Raw genomic sequence first — 22256 nt, forward strand, 5'->3', positions numbered from 1 at the left:
ATACTAATACTTCAATTGCGTTAAACATTTCTTATTAAGTAATATATTTCGACGCACAGAGTTTAACTTTTCGATATCTTACTTTTAAATTGAATCGAAAATTCTACTTTGCTTCTTAAATTCCGTTATCGAATTTTGTTTTACTTCTATTTCGAAAATAAATTTCTGATTGCACACTTTTTGAAGAATTATTACAGAGATATTACTTATAATAAATATTCTTCAAACTAAATTAATTTACCATGCTAACACCAGAAAGATGAAATATTTCCTCTTACTGAAATAATTTAATTTTTTTAATATTTCAAATTTTTGGAATAAAGTATTTTTTTCCATACAAGAAACTAAGTAAAGCTCAAATTAACAGTAAAGTATATCCTATTATTATGGCCAAATTTCAAGGGTTTATTAGGAAACCTTTTTTATTGTCTAGTGTAATGCACAACAAATGGTATTATTCTGTTTTATTATGTATGACGAGTAAGGTTGAAACACTTATCTTTAATTTAAAGCTGTTAGTCTTAATTAGGAATGTGTTGTCATTAAAACTTGGGTTAAGAATAAATACAGTGTTATTAATTGATCAATTTGTGATTGATGGTTTAGAAGTTAATAGGTATAGATAATAGGTGATTGATGGTTTAAAGGTTAATAGGTTTAGAAGTTAATAAGGTATTAGCTTGTTTAAAAATTATTTGTTCATATAATTATTATTTAAACGGACTGAATAAGTGTTTGGTTTAACTTAAATTATATATTTTAGCGCAAATATCATAAAACGCTAAAAAATATAGTTATGCCATATTAAATAGTACTGAGGCATATATATTTACATGTTAAGTTACATTCTTTATCTCTTAAACTAGGACTAGTTTCTTCAGAAAATACAGAGATATTTTTATCATTACATATGTGCATGGATATTGTTTTCGTTGAATATAATATCGGTTGTTTGAATTATTCAAACTGAAGCAAGTGTTTTATTGTGAACTTTATATAAAATATTTTAACATATTTTCACTAACTTATTCTATGTTGTTTTCAAAGTGGATGTTATTCGTGGTAACAGAAGATGCTTTTATATCGAGAGTACAGTACAAATAATCTAGTTATATGTTCATTGGATAAAAAAGAGATTGAATCAATAAGTACATTCATTTTGCATATTTAAATTATTTGTAATATTTTTAAGAATGCTCTGCTCTTGTCTTAAGAATACATTTTACTTCAGCATCTCATAACAAAAATAGTTAGTTTATTTATTTTTTAACAATAACATAATCTTAAAAGATGTTTCTGTTCAGAAAACGTTTCATCTCAATTATGGAAAACTAGGATTGGGATCTTTTATTGTGAGAAAGCCTACTAGGGGTATCTACTTAAAGGATGGAAATCCTCTGTGGAGAATTTTCTGAAAGAAACAGTCTCTTATTAGTCGTATGCGTGGCCACATCTTAAAAACAATCATTCAGCCAGCCGTTCACTAGGATTCAAAGCAGGGACGGAACACCAGCGTTCAACATTTTTATCCAGTCAGTCATTACGAACCCAGGTATAATAAACACAAATTTTGTCTCTAAGATATCAGTATGTTTCAGTGTATTATTTTTGAGCTGCTCTTCAACGTTTGTAACCATATCCTTGTCGAATATTTACAACGGATTTTTGTTTTAAATAATTCCCTTTGGAGAACATCAGACAATGCTTTAAAACGAAGGGGCAAGCAGAATTCGTTGGTTCGATGACCGCCTTACAAGAGCATTAGATAGTAAAGTAATTACGTATCGTTATAAACACTGACTGTGTGACTTAGATCTTTAATGCTACGAGTATCTTAGCTTTTGCTATCTTCGCTATCTGACAATACTTGCAGAATGCAATGTTCTTCAAGATAAAGTCCTAGATCTTCTCCAGTTACCCACTTTTCAAATGTACTTGTCTTCAATATTGAAGAAATAGGTTTCCTTCTCTTCTTTGTATCTCTGATATTTGAACGTATTTCTGAAAATATAAAATAATAATAAAAAGTTAGTATATTTTTATCAGTGTTATGGAAGATTCAAATTTATTTCTTTTAAAAGACATACTTAAAATATTCCAAGAAGTTTCTTCTGATAAAATTTAATACGCTTAAAAGACATAGATAACCAAGGTATGGTTTAGAACCGTTTTCTCTTTGTTTTATACTTCATATTTTATTTGAAATTAAATACAAATATTTTAAAATTCAGAGATAGCTGTGATTCTAAAAACAAATATTAAATAAAAGATACTGGCAGTCTTTAGAGTATTTGGTAATATCGTTTATTTCTTCAAGGATTAAAATGGTATAATAATTATTAAATATTGAACATATTATTATACAGGAAGTAGGAAACGTTTTTCGATAATTTAAAAATGAGTGAAACTAAAAAAAAATGTTCAAATTTCGCTAATTTAATTTCAAATCCGTTACTAATATATCCGACAGCTGATAGAGAATAGAAATAAAATGTTTTTCCCATGTTGTTTCAAAAAACAGTTATGGCATTCCATTACTCCATATCCATTTCAACGTTAGTAATTTACTTGAGAATTACTAAATTTAATTAACTGAGTATATGATTTTATAGTTGCATTTTATAATAATGTTTTCTGTGCTCTTACTGTTTGTTTTAGCGCAAGATTTCATAAAAGCAGATGAGAGGTGTAATCCATTATGGAAGAACTTTATTTTTTTTTTCTCTCAGCATTAAAGCTTCACTTTATATTTAATTAAAAATTGAAGTAAACCACTCCATGTATTTTACTCTCGACACTATTGATAATATCACTAAAATACAACATCTAATGCTGAAATACAGTCATAGAAATGTGGGTACGTATTTCTTTGCCTTTTATTATTTAGCGAATGACTTAGAACTGACAGTAAATTTTATTCGACATTATTTTTTTATTAAGGAAAATTACACTGATTAAAAGACCTCATATCAATTGTTTAAATTAGCTCAATAAGAAATGCAGGTTGTGTTGATTACTTTTACTTCCTTGTACGAAATAAAGGAAGTATTATAATAGCGGAAAATTTCGAGTATCATATTTCAAAGAAAATAATCATTTTAAACACTCTCGAAACCATTTAAATGGCTTTTTGCGTAACCTTTGTACGTACGGACAAAAAAAGGACTGTTTTTGCAAACCAGGATTGTAAAATGAATTAAAATGGATTCAGAAGAGATTTTTTTCCCTGACATCTGTACGTGAAAGTACGTACGTACTATGTATTTATATATCTCGCATAACTCAAGAATGAGTAGCCGGAGAACGTTGAAATTTTGTATAAGGGACTGGCTATAACATCTAGTTGCGTACTTCCCTTTTTCATTGCAATCGGCTGCACCAGTCGCATATATATTATATATATATATATATTCCCACTCTGTTATCTGCCTCGGTGAGCCAGTTATTTTTATTCTTATATGTTGGTAAACTGTGCATTTTTTTTTTGAAAAGTGATTGAATTGTGCTGACCTTTTGTTCCAGTTAAGGTTTTTATGACTTGTTATGACTTGGTTTTTATGCGTTAATCTGCGTGCAATAAACATAGAATTATCAACAATTTAAAAGTTGTTTAGAATTGGACTAAGCCTAAGGTGGCCGACGTTTGTTTACATTTGAAACTCAGCAGAATAGTAAATTAAGTCAGTTTCTGAACCTTCAGTATCTTTTTGCCGAGTGAGACCAAAAGTAAACTTTAAATTTTGAGTACCGAAGCACTAGAAAGCCTTTGTATCTAACTGCCAGAATATCAGAATAATAGAACTAGAAAACTTGCCGTTATTTACGTAAGATAACTAGCCTTTGTGAAATGCATTAAAACTCTCCATTATATATATGTATGCGTAAGAAAAATAAGGAATATGTAAAACATTAATTTATCAACGGAAATTTTTCTTCTCTGTTCTAAAAATAGTAACCTCTATTTGCAGTACGTCATTTGTAGAGTAATTCATGTCACATAACTGGTGTTACATAATTCTGTTGATGTAAATTCAACTAAAATTCAGCAGCCAATAATAATTTTACAGCAATATTAACTATCCAATCAAAATGCATTGAGAACTCAAACTAAGTCTAAATTAAGATGTCACCTTGAACATAACGCACTTGCTTCCTAAGCTTTTTCTTTAAAAAGGCTTCTCTGTCGCTATGCATTTTCTCGTTGAAGGGGGGATATGTAAAAAAAAATCAGAAATATGTAAAATATTAATTTATCAACGTAAATTTTTTTTCTCTATTCGAAAACTAGTAGCCTCTATTTGCTCTACGTCATTTCTAGATTCATTCATGTCACATGACTCTTACATAATTCTGGTGATGCAAATGGAACTAAATTTCAGCAGAAAATAATAATTTTACAGCAATATTAACTATTCAATCAAAATGCATTGAGAACCAAAACTAACTCAGTCTGAATTAAGATTTCACCTTGAACATTAGTTCACCTGCTTCCTACGCTTTGACTTAGCTGGACTGCTGCCTGTCTGCTCCTTCTTTCTTATTGCAAATTTATCTAAAATGTAATAGGATAGTCATATTTAATGTGCCAACTTGATTGTGGCCACAACATATTTGTTGAAATCAAAAAGGAGGATTTAATCTGCCTTCGTCTCCAATTTCCTGTTCAGTATGGGTCAACACTTCTACACCATCAAAATTCTACTAGTCATTACTTCTAAGTTTGTTTTTATTACATATATATATATATATGTATATATATTGTTACGAAATGTACAGGTACGGTAAGATAGCTTCCCCTCAAAGCAGGTTTAGGGTTGACAGAAAATGGCAAGGGAAAGGACGACATTATCACTGGAGCTAATACGATGCAAGAAGCCAAGAAGTTGCAGACACAGTTAACCTGTCTTCTAGAACGTGCTGGAATGCAGTTACACAAATGGTGTTCAAATAATACAGAACTATTGAAGACTAAAGAAAGTTCAACTCAGGATTACTCCTTTTAAAATACTGATGAGCCTCAAATTACAAAGGCCTTAGAAATGTCATGGAATACGTCTACAGACTGTTTTTATTACGATTTAACCCTTTGCGGCACAGTGTGTCCGGTCTGGATACAGCTAAAAATTTCCTTCTGTACGCATAGAAAAATTGAACTAAAAAGGATTTATAGGTTACCATATAGCTTACTCTGAACCTTCTTTATTTATAGTAGATGGCAGCTCAGCACAAACCAGTCCATATATGTTAGCCATGTTTAGTTTTTAAGACTCTAATTTTTCAAATAAATCTCCCAGATTTTTTTAGGGTATAAAAAAATTGTTTAAAAAAATTTCTATGTTATTTTTTGGCTGTACGCTATTTTCCTTATTCTATATTAGTTTTAAATTTTTACCTTGAAATCTTGCCTAAAATCAAACGGCGAACCCTAGGTGTGCCCAGAGCGGGCTTACCGATTATCTAGAACAACTGAGAATCTGTATTCTTTGCTCCTCCGCACCTCATCGGTCAGTTCATTGACAACAATTCTCGTTTCAGCACTCTTTTCGAAGCTCTATTCAATCAGTGTGCCCATTTTGAGCACACCCAATTAGACTGCCTACCTTTTTTTTTTTTTTTTTTTTTTACCAAAACTCCAATTTTAAAAGGTAGCGCGCCGGAAAGGGGTAAAAATACTTGATATTGAAGAAACAGGAACACAAACAGATGGCTTATCAACAATAGGTCGCCTCTTTTTGATCCGTTAGGTTTTATTGGAGCTGTTACTACATAATCTAAAATATTTCTACAAAACCTTTGGCTTCTAAAAATAAATTGGAATACACCTCTTCCTAAACATTACTTTTAAGAATGGAAGACATTTTTGCATAGTCTCAAAATAGTCAACATTTATCACATTCCAAGATTTGTTCTAACCAACGGATTACAGCAGATAGAAATTATAGGATTCTGTGATGCTAGTATGAAAGCCTATGGTGCTGCAATTTATGTGAAATGTATATCATCTTCGAATGAATGTTCATCAAGACTTCAGTGCAGCAAGTCTCGCGTGTCACCTTTGAAGTCAATTACCATTCCTGGTTTAGAACTTTTTGGTGCAATTCTATTGGTTTGACTAATGAAAAGAATATTAAAGGCCATTCTAATACCCATAGTCAAGGTGTATTATTTCACTGAATCGTCAATAGTGTTAGCATGGATTAAGAAGGAATCTCATCAACTAAAGACATTTGTTGCTAATAGAGTATCTGTTATTCGCAGCATGACTGCTGTTCATGAGTGGTATCATGTTTGCACTCGTAATAATCCAGCTGATTTGATATCACGTGGAGCTGAACCTAAGGATCTTCTTCATAATCATTTATGGTGGTATGGACCAACGTTTTTGACTAAGGAGAGGTTCTTTACTAAGCCTTGTGAAGTAATTTCATCTGATATGACCGAGGTGGAATACGTGAAAGAACTCAAGGATAATGAAATCTAAATGTGAACTCTTAATTTCCTTGTTTATATCATATTCTTAACATTAGTAATAACTATATTCGTGTGTTACGTTTTGTTTGTACATTTATAGCCAATTGTAAGGGGAAGAATTTAATACGTTGTCTAATTGTAAGGAATTGGATGACGCTGAGAAAATCATGATCAGGTATGTACAATTACAACATTTTAGCAAGGATATACTATTTTAAAAAAAGTAAGAATTGTGTTTCTTCCAAAAGTAAGTTAAAAAAATTATATCAATTTCTAGATAATGACTCTCTTCTGAGACTTGCCAATAGTAATCTTATTTACAATCAAAAATTTCCTTATGTGATGCCAAAAGATTATGTATTTACTAGATTAATTTTTCAGTATTACCATGTTAAATACTTACATATTAGTTCAAAAGCACTATTATGCATCAGGTTCGTAGTAAATTTTGGGTTGTTAATGGTCGAGAAATAGCTCGAAAGGTTGTACATGAATGTGTAACATGTTTTGAGGTTAAACAAATTGTATGTGAACAACTTATGGGAAATTTACCTGGTGAAAGAGTTAAACCAGGGTTTATACTCGTATTTCATACTTGTGGACTCGATTTTTCTGGTCCATTCCTCACCAAGTAGGAAAATCAGAGAAAGGGTAATTATGTAAAAGTGTACGTTGTTATATTCGTATGATTAGCTACTAAAGCAGTACATTTAGATGTACGAGGGCAATCCCAAAAAAAGGTCTCCTATTTTTTGGGGACGTAGAGAAAGTTTTAATACGGTTGTTGGCAACACTGTTGTGAGTGGTGCCTTCTCCGCTACCACATAAGCACGCAGGCGCTTCGCTCGGATGCTCAGTCTTGGCTTGGCAGCCATTCGAAATGGAGCTCCCGATAAACGTTACCGCCAAGTGCGAAGTGTGCGCAGTTATTCGATTTTGAACGCAAAAGCGTTAAACCGGTTGAAATTCACCGCCTATTGACGGAAGTGTATGGACAGTCGTGCATGGATGTCAAAAGCGTTCGCAAGTGGTGTAGATAGTTTACAGCCGGTCGTACTGAAATTCATGACGAAGAAAGGAGCGGGAGGCCGTCAATTGCCGACGAGACAATCGCAAAAGTTGAGGAATTCTCAACTTTCGCGATTGTTGAGTTCATAAAATGCGTAAAGATCGGAGGATCATCTGGATGCTCCTGAAGATCCTCAACACTTCCTGAAGGGCATGGCGGCAAGCTGGTATGACATGGGCATTGTAAAACTGCCACAGTGTCTACAAAAATGCATCGACCGAAATGGCGATTATGTTGAAAAATAAAGCATTCTTCAATCTTTAAAGTGATGTAGAATTATAGAAAATAAACGGTTCTTTGTATATCTAAAAATATAGGAGACCTTTTTTTTGGGATTGCCCTCGTAGTAACTGATTTAACCACAGATTCATTACTTGCTACTATTAAAAGATTTATTGCTAAACGTGTACAATGTAATACTATAACATCAGATAACGGTACTAATATGGTTGGTGCAAATCATTTAAATATCCTCTTCAGCGTACAACCGGCAGTTATAAATTGACTTTAGAAGAATTTTGGACTGTCACACAGATTGAAGCTATTCTCAATTCTCGTCCAATTTTACCTTATCAACAGATGCGAATGGCTTTGAAGCCTAAACGCCAGGTCATTTTTTTAATTGGACGTTCTATTACTTCTTATCCTGAACCGGAGTTGTCTCATCTGAAGAATAATAGACTTTCTAAATGGCAGATTATTACCAAATTCATTCAAGTTATTTGGAAACGTTGGCAAACTGATTATTTAAATAATATCCAACAACGTACCAAATGGTTTATTAATAAAGAAGATTTAAAGGCAGGCATGTTAGTTGTGTTAAAGGAAGATAATCGTCCCCCATTTAAATGGTCATTACCCAGAATTCTAGAAGTTCTACCTGATAAAGATAATAAGGCCCTAATTGTTAAAGTGAAAACGTCAAATGGTGTGTATATTCGATATATTAGTAAAATTTGTTTATTACTTATCCAAGATACTAATGCTTAGCTTATATTATTATGTTCTTATTGAAAATTGTGCTTTACATTAAGAATAAGTTCGATTGTAGCATAGTGAATGTTTATGTTCTTAAAATGTTTATATTATTTTGTATTATATTCATGATGAAAGATTATCTATTAGCTTTCATATTTGTACTGCAGAATTAGTTGTTCTTGAAATGTTACATTGTATGGTTTTTGTAATTTACATGTTGAGATTTGTAATTTAAAAGGGCGGCAGCATGCTAAGTTAAAATACAGCATCACCTATTGGATATGGAAAGAAACTCTCACTTAGCCTTCTGGAAACAACATGCAGACCATATATTAAAATTGAATATAGATAATTTCTGTAAATAAATTAGTTAGTTCTCTATTATACAGTCCGCTCATTAGTTCAGAATTATAGCATCATAGTACACATATTAAAATGGAATTATTAAAAGGAATCATTAAAAGTGAAAATGCAAACAACAACCTATTTAATTATCGTCATTGACCGGAAGTTAGTTGACTTTTCAAGGGGAACAAACTATGTTCTGATCAATTAAGAGTAATTAATAAATGCGAAAGCGTTTCGTCCTTTTCTCAAATATGAATCAAGACTGAAAAAAAGCTTTTTAGTAAGACTGAGTTTAAGTTGTTCAAATTGTTAGTTAAAAATCAGAAAGAAATTGGTGGAGCTGTCAAGTTTTAAATGCAGTCTTCTAGTCAGAATATACAATTTTTATAAGAGTGTTATTTCTTACATAATAAAATTGCTCCCCTTTATATATACGTGTAAAATTTTAAAACATTCAAGCCACACTTTTACATGAAAATATAAAAATAAAAATATTTCAATGTAAAAAAAACTGCATTTTTTCATAAGGTGGGATATAAGAGGAGGGTAAAAGGAACAATTATACAAAATTTAAGAACAGGTTTCTGTTTTTGTATAAATACTCCCTCAACATACTCTAATTTACATACAATAATTCATCAATTATAGGTTACACTTAATTAATTAATTAATCCCTAATTCTTTACATTTACCTCAATCTTGAAATAATTCAAAATTGTTAAAATTCAAATTTTTAAACAATAATCTAATTTCTAATTATTACTACAGTAATTTTCAATAACTTTCTCTAAATAAAATAATTACAAATCTCTAACTTTTATTGAATAAAATTATGAAAAATTAAAGTTTTGATATCAAATTTTAATTATGTTTTTAAATATAGTCTACATCTTTGAATTCTCATCTAATAAGGAAAACAGTATTCAATATCTAAATCTGTTGTATCATCATCAGGGAGTTGGTGCAATGAACGAAGTAAATATATCAGCCTATTTTAAAGACCCACATTAGAGTTATTGCTTAAAATAATCTCTGAAAAATAATCAAAGCAATAAATGTCTTTATCACTCCAACCCCTGCAGGATGGAGGGGTTGGAGTGATTAAAAGATAGATTAGTAGTACAAAGTAGTACTGTAGTAAGTAATACAAAGAAATTTCAAACCTACAGCATCAATATCATAAACAAGCTTAAAAAAGTGTACAAATTTTAATTTTTTAAAACTTTTTAACAGACCGAGTCGAAAACCTAAAACATGTAAATACATGCAATCTAACACAAGAAAGAATCATAGCATGAAAATTGGAAACCGTACAGTCTAAAATAAACATTTTTCGGCAAAATTACCCGAACAAGCATTGCAGAACCTTCAGTGATATATAACAAATACTGAAGCAAACGTGTCATCCGCTACGTTAACAACGTGTGCAATGTGAAATTCTAACAAGGGTCTCAAATGCGCATTTCAGCAAACAGGAAAAAAACTGAATATCGAAAATGAAGGCATCTCGTGATGAGTAGGTGAGTTTTTCTTTCTAAGCCCATTTCGTCAATTTACAGTGTACGAAATCTCGAGTAAACAAATTTTCGTTTAAAACGTTATGTTCTTAATATTCATGTCCACGAGGTGTATTTTCGTACTAAACCGATGATACTTTAGTACTTTGTAATCTCGTACGATAACCAGTGGCCAAGTGGTAAAGTCACTGAACAATGGTAGTCCAGTCTGAGGTTCCAATCGCACGAACGGGCTGGTCGCACGGGCGTTTTCGTGGTTTTCATTAGCCGTAATACTAACATGTATACGAGTCAGTTTACCTTAGAAAATCCTCCCCTAAGGCATCCCTCCCCTTAGGCAGATAGCCCTAGTGTGCTTTGCCAAAATTTATGTAAAACAAACCAATCCAATCTCGTATAATTTTCGAGATAGGAACATTGCCACTAGGTGGCTCTGTAAGCGATCTCATCTAGAATGCCTATACCTTACTATATCTAGAAAATGTATAGTACTTTATGACTATAACTACAGTCTTTCGGTAGTTAAACGGGTGGTGCCGGACTTAAGTGTGCACCCTGTCTTCTAAGCTTTCAAACTTTATATGAAATATGATAACATGATTTATCAATATTTGTAGCGCACGTTTGTCACATTGTAACCCAAGTGACACTTGACTTACAATCTTACAATCGCCGCATAAATAACTTTCCATTAGCTGACAGCCTTGCGCCCTTTAAAACAAATAAAGATAAACTTTTTTTTTCGGGGGGGGGAGGGAACTAGTATAGGAAAAGAGTAATCATTTAACCCTAATTTAAGCTGACACAGTACTTTGCGTTCTTTTCAATTTGTCTATGTCGGGAGTGTGAAATATGGTCTGTTTCCTAACTTAGGGAATTGGCAGTCTTACTCGTAGGACCATGAATAAAAATTTCACTACAAATGGTAATTAAGCGACCTTCTTTCTTATTTTGTGTTCTCAGAGGTGTAATTAAAAAAAAAAAAAAGAAAAAAAACCTGTGGACCCTATGGACGTTCATTATGCCAGAACATTCGCTTAGTAGTAATCTATTTCTTTATCAACTTGAAACGAATCGTGTTCAATAAAATATTGGCGTTAACGCCCAGATAAATGTCAAACCAAAGAGGCTTTCATTTTAGGTCACTAGGAAAATCTGTTTCAATCAAATATACTTTCTGCTTATACCTAATAACAATGTATTAAGTAAGGTTTTATTCAATTTATTCTTAATTCTCCTCTCTATCCTAGACGTAGAACTGCTTATGCGATGTTTGTAAACAAATTGTTTTTGAACATTGTATGAAAATTACTAATTATTAAGATAATTCTTTTACTGATAAGAAACGAAATACAGGTTGTTTTTAACCATATTTTCGTATATTGGATATAAACTTGGTAAATATTAATGATAATGCATAAATCGTTTTTTAATATAATTAAACTGTATTATTCTAACATTAAGCTAGCTACTAAAGTATTTTCTAAATGTCGATTTGTTGTTCTGTCATTAAAACTTACTTTCCCTAACCAGAGAAGATAATTTATTTTAACTTTTTAATATTAAACAAAGATATTTGCTTCCATTAAAAAATTTCCATGACGAATTATAAATTAATTTCTCAGTTTTCTATAATTTTAAATTTATTTTAATTAGGTTTTTATTTAATTTCCAGAAATAAGGGTAACTTCAGTTTCAGTCATGTGAATATTTCTTAATGAATTATAAACTTCTTGGCAATTTGTATTTAACTTATTGTATTTAATTTTATTACTCTTTCTTTCCATTCTCCCACGTTTGACTTAAAATAATTCAAAATTTAAATGTTATTACAAGTAAAATAGACTTATTTATTAATTTTTAATTTAGATCCTATTGTAATTTACTTTTATCTGCAATCACGATCAATAGAGGACATGTAAACTAACATCGAGTGTTTCTTCAAACAACATTTCAAAATATCTTTCTGATATAAAAAATATCTTGATGGTTATCTGAATCGTCATTTTTAATAATTCTGAACTCATCAAGAAACATCATAATATTGCGAGTAGTTTTTTGATCACTCTACAACATGCTTAATTTTCTAACAATAGTAAGAGAGTTTTGTTTTAAGGATATGCAATTTGTCCTCACATATTTTAAATAACTTCCACAATTTTATTTTATCAACATGAAATCATAATAAACATTAATTAAATAATTTCCTTTAGAAATTAACTAGCTCAAAAAATGCGAATATCAGAATATGATTTGCAAAGCATTCTAAAGTATATAAAATTAATTTATAAAATTAATTTCAGAAAGCTGTGCAACTATATCAGACTCTCAAACAGTTTCTTCATCAGTTACTTAATAAAAATGTTAAAAATAAATAATTTAATAAATAAAATCTGTAGTTAAACACTCCATGATAAAATCTATTATTTCAAACAGTTCTTCTTTAAAGTGTCAACATGTTTTAAATATATTTTGAAAGTGAAAACAAGTATTTAAATCCTAATATTAAAAATAATGTGTAACCCTATCTTAGCACTCAGATTTCAATTTAAAACCTGAAAGAGTTTTACACTGAGTACTTAGAATAGGGCTATTAATTTATGAATTATACACCTAGTAATTAAAGATACAAAATATAATGTCTCATACTTAAAATTAAGTGTTCATAGTGGTCGACCTGAAAGGTAAAGGAAAATTTGTGATAATATTATGAGTAAATTAACACCACGTGGAGTCTTATGCACTAGTTTAATAAATAAAAAATCTTAATGACTCAAGAGTAGCTATGCATTAATTTTAGAGGATAGCGTACGTTCGAGGCGTGGGACGAATATTTCGTTCAAGAGGCATGATTTTCTGTTTCGACAGAACAGGAAATAAATTAATTGGAAACAATAATCACCTCAAAGATATTTCCTGCAAGGTGTTTAATAAAGAAATATCCTAGAAAAACTAGAAATTTTCCGCGATGTAGAAAAATCCATTGTGTGTGAGAAAGGCATACAGCAGCTAAGCATTTCCACCACTTCTTTCTGCAAAACTTGAGAAACTGTTTCTTACTTAATTTATGTAGCGCATGTATCAATAATTTTTTATTTATTTCCTGTTATAGACTAAGAAATAAAACATCTTCAGATTTTGGGTTCATTGCGCAGTTGTTGTTGTCTTATCCATGTAATTCATGAAAGAATGGTTGCCAGAGCCACAAGGAGATTGGACTTCTAGTACCACACCAGTTTTAAGGAAGTGCACCTCGGTTGGTGGTCTGAGAGTCTCCCACCAAACCACATGAGAGAACTTTCAGCTCGCCATATATTTAGAATGCCCCCCATGCAGCAAATACTTTACATTTACAAACAATCATGCCTTTTCCGGGATTTGAACCCGGCCCTTTGGTACCGCAGTGAGCTTCCCCAACCGCTATACCGCTTGAACGGCTCATTGGGCAGTTTAACTATCTACAAGAGATATGGCGATAACATGTTTGTAAATTAAAAAGCTAAGCAACATGATAGAACAATAGAAATCTTTCAATTTAGTTTGAATCATTATCAAATATTCATTAACTGTTTAATTTTGTGGTAGCAAAGGATTCTGAAATTTCTCTAGATGTCAAAATATAATTAACAGCTATATAAAAAATATTTTAAATTTCATAACTGTTCTTTTCCCTTAAAATATTGTAAAAAGTTACATCCTCGTTAGAACATGTCATAATTTACTTATGAAATTCTGATTAATTTGTTTAAGCATGTAAGAATATTTATTCGAGAAATCAAAACCCACTGCTTTACGTTCATGAAAAGTTATTACTTGGCAGCAGATATAATATTTAAGGCTTTCCTATAGGAAGTTTCCGGAATATTTTACGGCTTTTCGAAAACTCTTTGAAGTTGTTTTATCTGGGCAGCTCACTGAAATGAATCAATTGCCCCATTTCCAGAAATCATCTCGCTTTCTACACCTTTTTACGTTTAAAATTCAAATGCATCTCTGGATTTATTATTAATTTTAGCTAGAAACAGTCGTTCGTTTACATTTTTATGTTTACTGATATCATCCTTCTGAAATATCATTAATGAAATAATCTTTATAGAGCCATTTTATTTCTCCCTCCATCAACGGACTACATTTAAACTATGGGAGAGAATAAATGAGACGCTCTTTATTTTATCTTATTTACATATATTTCCTTTACGGTAGAGCAGAATAAAAATAAAATTGGTATGGAAATTAAAACTTGATTTATTCTTTATAGCCCTAGAGAAAGTAAAAGTACGCATACGATGAGATTTGAGTCTAGGTTTTCCACGATGCCTCTATTACCTTCATTTGTTTCCCTCAAGACTTTACTCAAACTCCATTTTAGTTGGAAACTAAAGGAAAAGTGTGCAGTTGCGCATTATAATGCTAATTTTGCATTATTATGTGTGTGGCGCTATTACCAATGTTTTGAGATGGTAGTGATTAATGCAATTGCAGGAACGTTAAACGTCATATACATTCTATGTATAAAAATATTTTATTTTTAATTTGATGTTATTTGCCGTATTACCTCTATTGACGACTATTTGTTTTCAGTAAGAATTTTATAACTTTCATTATCGATTTTCATAATTTTTATTATTTAATTTATTATTTATATTATTTACTTATAATGTTTGACTTATAACTGATAAGAAATTTTGGTTTCTTGTTATTGATGATTGTGTTCTTCTCTCCAGTACTGCTTGGAGTTTTCTACACCATCGTTTTTGTGTTTAGAAATGTTTGAAAATTTTATAAGGTCTAACGTCTTTCAATATTGTAAAATGTGACCGACCTTTTGTTAGACGTTAAGCGATTTATCGCTTAGTCTAAAACGTTAAGTACAGAAATTTACCAAAACTCCAAAAGATCCTTTTATTTTTATCTCAATAAAATGAACAGAATGCATTCAGGATGCTTGCAAAGTTTGCTAGCACTCATCGCGAGAAATACAGCGTAAAAATTCAAATGTAAATATAAATTTAAATATCTAAACGCCAAAGGCTACATAGAGTAATTTACGCGAAGTTGGCTCTGAATTCCCCGGCATGAATTTTAACTATCGGCATATGTCAATGCCAAAGACGAGAACTCTTATTTAGAATAGCAAAACTAGTAACATGGCCTTCAAGCAGCAGAATAAGTTCTTTCTTAACAGAATATGGATATTGATTATGAACTTGCGTATGTAGCTCCAAAAAAGCCCCTGATGGCACATGGCTTTGATGAGCTAGCAGGTGGAACTCCAATAACGGTCAAGAAAGTGAATAAAAGGGGGACCATTGTCTCCTGTGCTGCATGTGTGCCAATCTAATTTAAAACGACGAGAGACAAAAGTCACGCCGCGCAAGAAAAAAAGTAAATTTTATACAAGTATACAAGCTTTGAGCCATTTGTATTAATTTTCCATTCCCTGAACCAGTCTTCAAGATCTAATACAAAATCCTGGAGTATAGATGGCAGTTTTGGGTTGGATAGGACTTAAGGTTATCACCATATCACCAACATAACAAGCTAACATAGAGTTATGATCCAGTTTATTTCTAGATAAATCGATTTCATAAAATAGGTAGAGAATAGGCTCAAGACAGGAACCCTGGGCCTCTGTCTTAACAATCTGAAACAAAAATACACGAGAACTAATTTGCATTCTGGTGGGAAAACGGAAACAGAGAGATGTAAAGGTTCCAGACATAAGTTAAAACAGGTTAAGAAAAACTTCATACGCATAAATTTACAGACATAAATCCAGGCATTATGGGTAAACTCATGAGCCTCACAAATTGTTTTAAAGTCTTATTTTTTCGTAATATATATATTTTTTCTATTCTTGCTATTCCTCTCAAATTTTTAGAATATTTTATACTTTTAATTTTAAGCTAAGTACGTTTTCTGGTGCCGGCCTGTCCGGATCGGATAAAAGTACAATTTAATCTGCTTTTTACCTTATAAAGTAATTTTTAATAATTAATTTCAATTATGAATTGTACATTTTTTTTGTCAGAAACAGGGTGATTCTCTTTCACACTTGTCGAGACACCAGCCTCCTTAAAAAATGTAAAATCCATTTCTCAGGAGAAAAAAGGAAGAGAGAGGAAAAAAAAAGAATGTTTTCTTTTTCTTATTGTTCTTTTCGTTTCATTTTTTAATTCACATTTCTGGATATTTTTTAATTATTTTTTTCTTCTAATTTATATTGCACTTAGCTTTGGTTTATCTAATTTTTTTTCAAACTTTCTCTCGGTTTTTAATTTTGTTTTTAATTTAAATTTACCTCACAATTACTTCGTTTAAAGGAAAAACCTCACTTATATCTATTTTGTACAATACTTTGTTTTGCACTAATTCCCTTTGATTTTTCTAACATATTAATTACACACACACACATATATACATATATGGTTGAAAATCAGACGCATTGTTTAAGACTAAAGTACATGTATTAAGATAATTGTATGTATATTATCGTTTTAATAAAGAAAAAAGCAGGCAATTTTTTTTATCAGATACTTTTATTTAGAAGGCAGTGACGTAAAATATTTATTTGAACTCAATTAACAAACTAAGCGCATTTTAGTTTAAACAAAGGACCCATTTTAACAACACACCGCAATCTCAGTTTAAAAATCTAAGCACATTAAGAAATGCATGACTTCTGTTCAGTTCTATTGAGTTATGTTAATAGAATTTCATTACTCTGGCGTATATCTAATTAACTGAATTTCGCCCCATTGACTTTAACTATTTAAATATTAATATTATTTCATATACTTTCACTACTATTTTTTACATTTATTTCCAAGGAAAAGGCTTACTATTAATACTACTATACAGAATTTAATGGCTTACGTTTTACTCGCATGTAACTAAATGGGCGCAGTATCTTATGATATAAGTTTAAGCAAATTTCAAAGCAATTAAAATTCTAAATCATAAAAATTATTCACAATAGAAATCTTAATACAAAGCATGCGTTATGTTTTAAAATAGAAAAGAAAAACTCAGCTAAATAGGAAAAGGATTGTGTGCTGTTGTTTAATATTACTCGTAACTTTACCATACCTGAGATATTTTTTACAATTTTTTCAACACAATACCCTATATAGAGTTTTTTATAAAATGATAGTACGAACATCATATAAATTTATATTTTTTATAAAATGATAGTAAGAACATCATATAACATTTATACGACAGACATCATATAAAGATTTACAGAATCATTTTAAAGGAATAAATTTCTACAACTAACTTAAGTAGTGAGGAAATGAACATAATTTTTTAAAGTTTTATTAAAATAAAACTGATTGAATTTTATCATAATATTTGATAAAAAAGTATTTTTTAGAACTTGTCACATGTGATAAATAAGTATTTTTTGGAAATTGTCACATGTGATAAATATATATTATATGTAAAATGTAACTATATTTATTTTAATCATCGATGAAGTATAATATTTTTAATAATTTTTATAAAATCTCATTAGCAACAACTCTTTCTTACTGTACTAAAACTTAATTATTTATTCAAAAATAATCAGAAATCATGCGTAATATTTGCCTGCTAAAATAATAAGATAGGTTAACTGCATAAGACTTCCGTGTTTTTTTTTTTTTTTTTTTTTTTTTTTTCAAAATCCTCGTTGATCATTTTAAAGGCGAAACATTTGTGAGCCGTGAACGAAAACGGCGCATACGAGCATTAAAAGCATTGCAATATTAAGTAAAGATATCAAAAACGATTTTATAAATGTAGCAGAAATTTTTAATCATTTTTTTATATATTTTATTCTATTACTTCATATCCTCTTGCTATCCCCATCCAAGCATAATATAGCATAAAATAATGCACATTATTTTTTTTCGCTTTGGGTCATCAAAAGCTTAAGGAAAAAATCCCATATTAATTAACCTACGTGTACATTGAGATAACATACCATGCGTAAATTATGGCATATTTAAGTTGAAAGCTTTTTTTCACTAATCTAATGTAAAGAATGATTTGCAAATTTGCTTGATCAGATTTGTTTGTAATGGAGAGTATATTACTATGGCACATAAACAGCCTTCGACACCTTTTATATGTGATAGCAAATATTTTAACAAGTAACTAACTCATCAACAGCGTAATGAAAAGAGTTCTTAGGAATAGTTTGAAATTCAGTGTAGACATTACCAGAATCTAATTTAATTTTTTAAGAAAAAAATAATTCAGCAATATTTACAATAATAATAATAAATTACTAATTACAACGTTAACAACATAGTTCAAGGATTTAATACTGACAAGAGTTTCAATAAATTAGTCATAAATGTGTAGTAGAAATGATACGCTATAATGAATTCCTACTTTTAACTATTAGCGATTCATTTTTTTTGCTGAAAACGTACAAACTTACTAGATATTTGGATATTTCAGTTACAAGTGTAGAACTATTATATTGCTAGACTACTGTTCTCCAACCGGAGTTTTAGGGTGCTGAATTCTATTGAAACATTTCTTAAAATTGCTATGCACTGAAATTTAGGGAACCAATGAATGATATAAAAGTCACATTCACTTTTTAATAGAGATGTAATAAAACCATTTTCCTTAATATTAGGCAAAATTCGACATTATCATAATCAACTATACCGATCCTGCTGCTGACAAGTGGTTTATTGTGAGAACATTGAAGTGAGTTGATCTAAGAAATACTAACTAGCTTAGAAGAGAGTGAGATTAATTTATGTTTGATTTCTATTGAAATGGATTTTACTTTTAGTTCTTCATTATCTATTTTCTGTAAAATTAATCGAGAGATATCGCATTTTACAATAGTTTATCGGTACATGTCACTTATAAAACTTTTTGAAACATTCTTTATTATCATTTAAAACAACTCGATTCTCTCAACAATAATAATTTTCAGCTTATTATTTTCCTTTTCTATTATTTATAAAAGGGCATGATTTTGTATAGTAACAATGTTTAAGTTATTTTACATTTTATTAATGAAATCCCCATTAACTTTATTTTTGAATGACTACAATTTAGTAATGCAAAGATCTAATACCAAATCTCCTTTTCTGTGGACCTTATAACATCCTTTTATAAAATGGAAATAAATTATGAGGTCTATGGAATAAAGAGTGCAAATTTTATCGCACATAAGAAGCAATGCAATGAAACTTCAGCAACTGTTTTCTTTTCTTTCATCTATTTTATTACTTTTCTTCTACTAAAATTATCCAAGCAAAAAATTTTCAATTCATCATTTTGACTCTTTTAGTGTTCAGTAATCATTCGTAGTAATTAATTCACGTAATCCTCACTTTTCCAAAGTTTATTAAAATGTTTTCTTATAAGTTTATCAAAAATGCTTATAAATGTAGTATGTATTACCTTCCTTTAATTTGTTAGCTATCAAGAATGATTGGCAGGACGAAGAATAGACAGGTAAAGTTACATTATACTGTATGTTTAAACAAATATATCTTTAATATACAAATCAGAGAATGTAACAATTAAACTTCAGATATTTTTTATAATTGTTTTATTACATCTGATATGATCAATATGTGCATGCCATAGTTTGTTAGTCGCATCATAATGTGATGCTTCCCATAATGTAAACTTCTCGTTTAAACTATTGCTTGTTCAATTCTTTGTGATTGAAAAGGACTGATATAAATTAGCGTTTCTTAATCTATGTTTCGTGTATTACAAGTGGTCATCGAAGCTTGTCTTTTTGGTTCTCCTAACTTTCCAAAAAAAGACAGAAACTGAAAATCAGACTAGTTAAGTATACCGCACCAGGACCTTGAACCGCACCTTAGCTGAAAATCCTAGCTCCGAAATTGCACATGGAAATCGTCTATCACCTTTTTTCTTAAAAGACATATTTAAGTAAAAGCAATCTTCCTACTATACGTCTTGACAACAAAAGGACGATTTTAACCTTCTGTGACTGTGAGGCTATCCTTTCGCTAAACATCTGGCGCCGCACCTGCAAGTGAACAATTACATTTTATTTATTGTTGAATAGAGATTTTAGACTGCTCCCGTTAAAATCTGAATGAATAAGATGCATAAATTTAGATTATATGTTTATATAATCTTCGTGTTTATATTTGTTGTAGCCAGTCACAAATAATAGAAATTTATATGCGTTGTTGGTTCATCACTTTTTCTGTTAGTAAAATAGTTGTGTAAGTGTCTGAAATCCTTTTTATGTGATAGATGTTGGTAGCTGCGCTTGTTACATAATGACCATAATGGAATGATCATTATGTAACAATGTTACATATTGTTACATAATGGCTATAGTGGCTTCAAACCTGATCTTTGAAAAGAAAGAAACGCGATGATATTCGTCATTTAGGTATTGCTAAGTTAGCAGAATCTATGCGGGATTCTGATGGTAGAGCCATTAAAAATATCTGATGGTACTCGGAGCCGTTCGAAGAATGTAATATTTTCTTTAACATGACAAGAGCTATTTGGAATTTGGATTTATTTCATGTGCTAATGAGTGTGAACTAAATTCCTTAGTTCGTTGTAGGTTATTAAATGCATGGAAACGAGTGTATGCAATTTTCAAAAATTGAAACACAAATTAGAGATAATTGTGTAGGTGTAAAAGGAACCAAATGCAATTTCACGCAAGTATAAAAAGGAAGCATGCAGAATTCTCATCACTGTGTGTTGAAATGAACAAAGAAATAAAGTTTTTTCTAATACAGGTTCCGAAACTGAAAAGGCCTTAAAGGCTTCTTTATTGCAAGTCCTCACGTGGCGAAGAACGAGATACCTCATTCTACTGATGAGACCTTAATACTTCCAGTCACAAAAAAAGTTAAAATATTTAATATGTTACAAGGATGTAGTTAAAACATTTAATATGTTACATATATATAGTTAAAATGTTTAGTATGTTACAAGGATGTAGTTAAAACATTTAATATGTTACATATATATAGTTAAAATGTTTAATATGTTAAAAGGATGTAGTTAAAACATTTAATATGTTACATATATATAGTTAAAATGTTTAATACAATTTTATCTAAGAATATTGATCTAATACCTTTCAAATAATACAATTATTCGTCAAATTAATGATGCGGTTTATGTCTTAAAATATAGACCATTGTTTTCCAAACGTTTCGGTATTGAACTTTGGATAGGAAAGGGGCCTAAAAAGTTTTAAAGGCTATCAATGATAATCAATGGGTCTATTTCACATATACACCGTCTAATGATCGGCATGATCAAGATCTCATTGATAACAAATAGTAATAAGAATAGTAAGAAGAAAAATGATAGTTACTTATTTATTTATATTAAGCTATATCATAAATATCTTAGGTTTTAGCTCTAAAATTAGCTTGGTTAATAATGACACTGATAAAAATCGAAAATAAATCCATAATTTTGATAACCTAATGCGGCTTTATATTATTGGAAAGGATTGTAATTCAACAGATATATTGTTATATGCAAGGCACTTGCGAATTTAAAAAAAAAGTTTAATGTTCGCTTCCAGAATACTGAATCTTTGAATATGCCATCATGGCTCATAGAGCCACGGAACGGGGATATATACTCGCGTGCAAAATTAACAGAATTTTCAGATTATCTCTATTTTTACGAAACGTATTCAATCAAAGTTACTAATTAGGCACCGAATAATTATGCAAATATGTGGAGCGTATACTACGCGTGCATGTCTTCGGATCTGTGATCATAGAGTGGAATATAAGCGCATGTGGAGCTTTCGGCGATTTGTGTACTCATATTCCTTCACAACATTCGCCAGGTTTCTCGCAAGTGTTTGGTAATTTTTATAAAGTATCTGTAAA

General features: G+C 30.4%; 1 long non-coding RNA gene across 1 annotated transcript in view; it reads right to left on the bottom strand.

The window, feature by feature from the left end:
* Positions 1–1235: 1235 nt before the first annotated feature.
* Positions 1236–22256, bottom strand: part of LOC146999533 (uncharacterized) — a 46833-nt gene continuing 25812 nt past the window's right edge. The window contains exon 2 of the long non-coding RNA XR_015039799.1: positions 1236–2001. This is a non-coding gene — a long non-coding RNA (uncharacterized LOC146999533). The remainder of the gene's footprint in view (positions 2002–22256) is intronic.

Source organism: Stegodyphus dumicola, chromosome 1 (assembly GCF_044657685.1).
Source record: "Stegodyphus dumicola isolate Sdum_Otavi_A_Nest chromosome 1, ASM4465768v1".
Lineage (NCBI taxonomy): Eukaryota > Metazoa > Arthropoda > Arachnida > Araneae > Eresidae > Stegodyphus > Stegodyphus dumicola.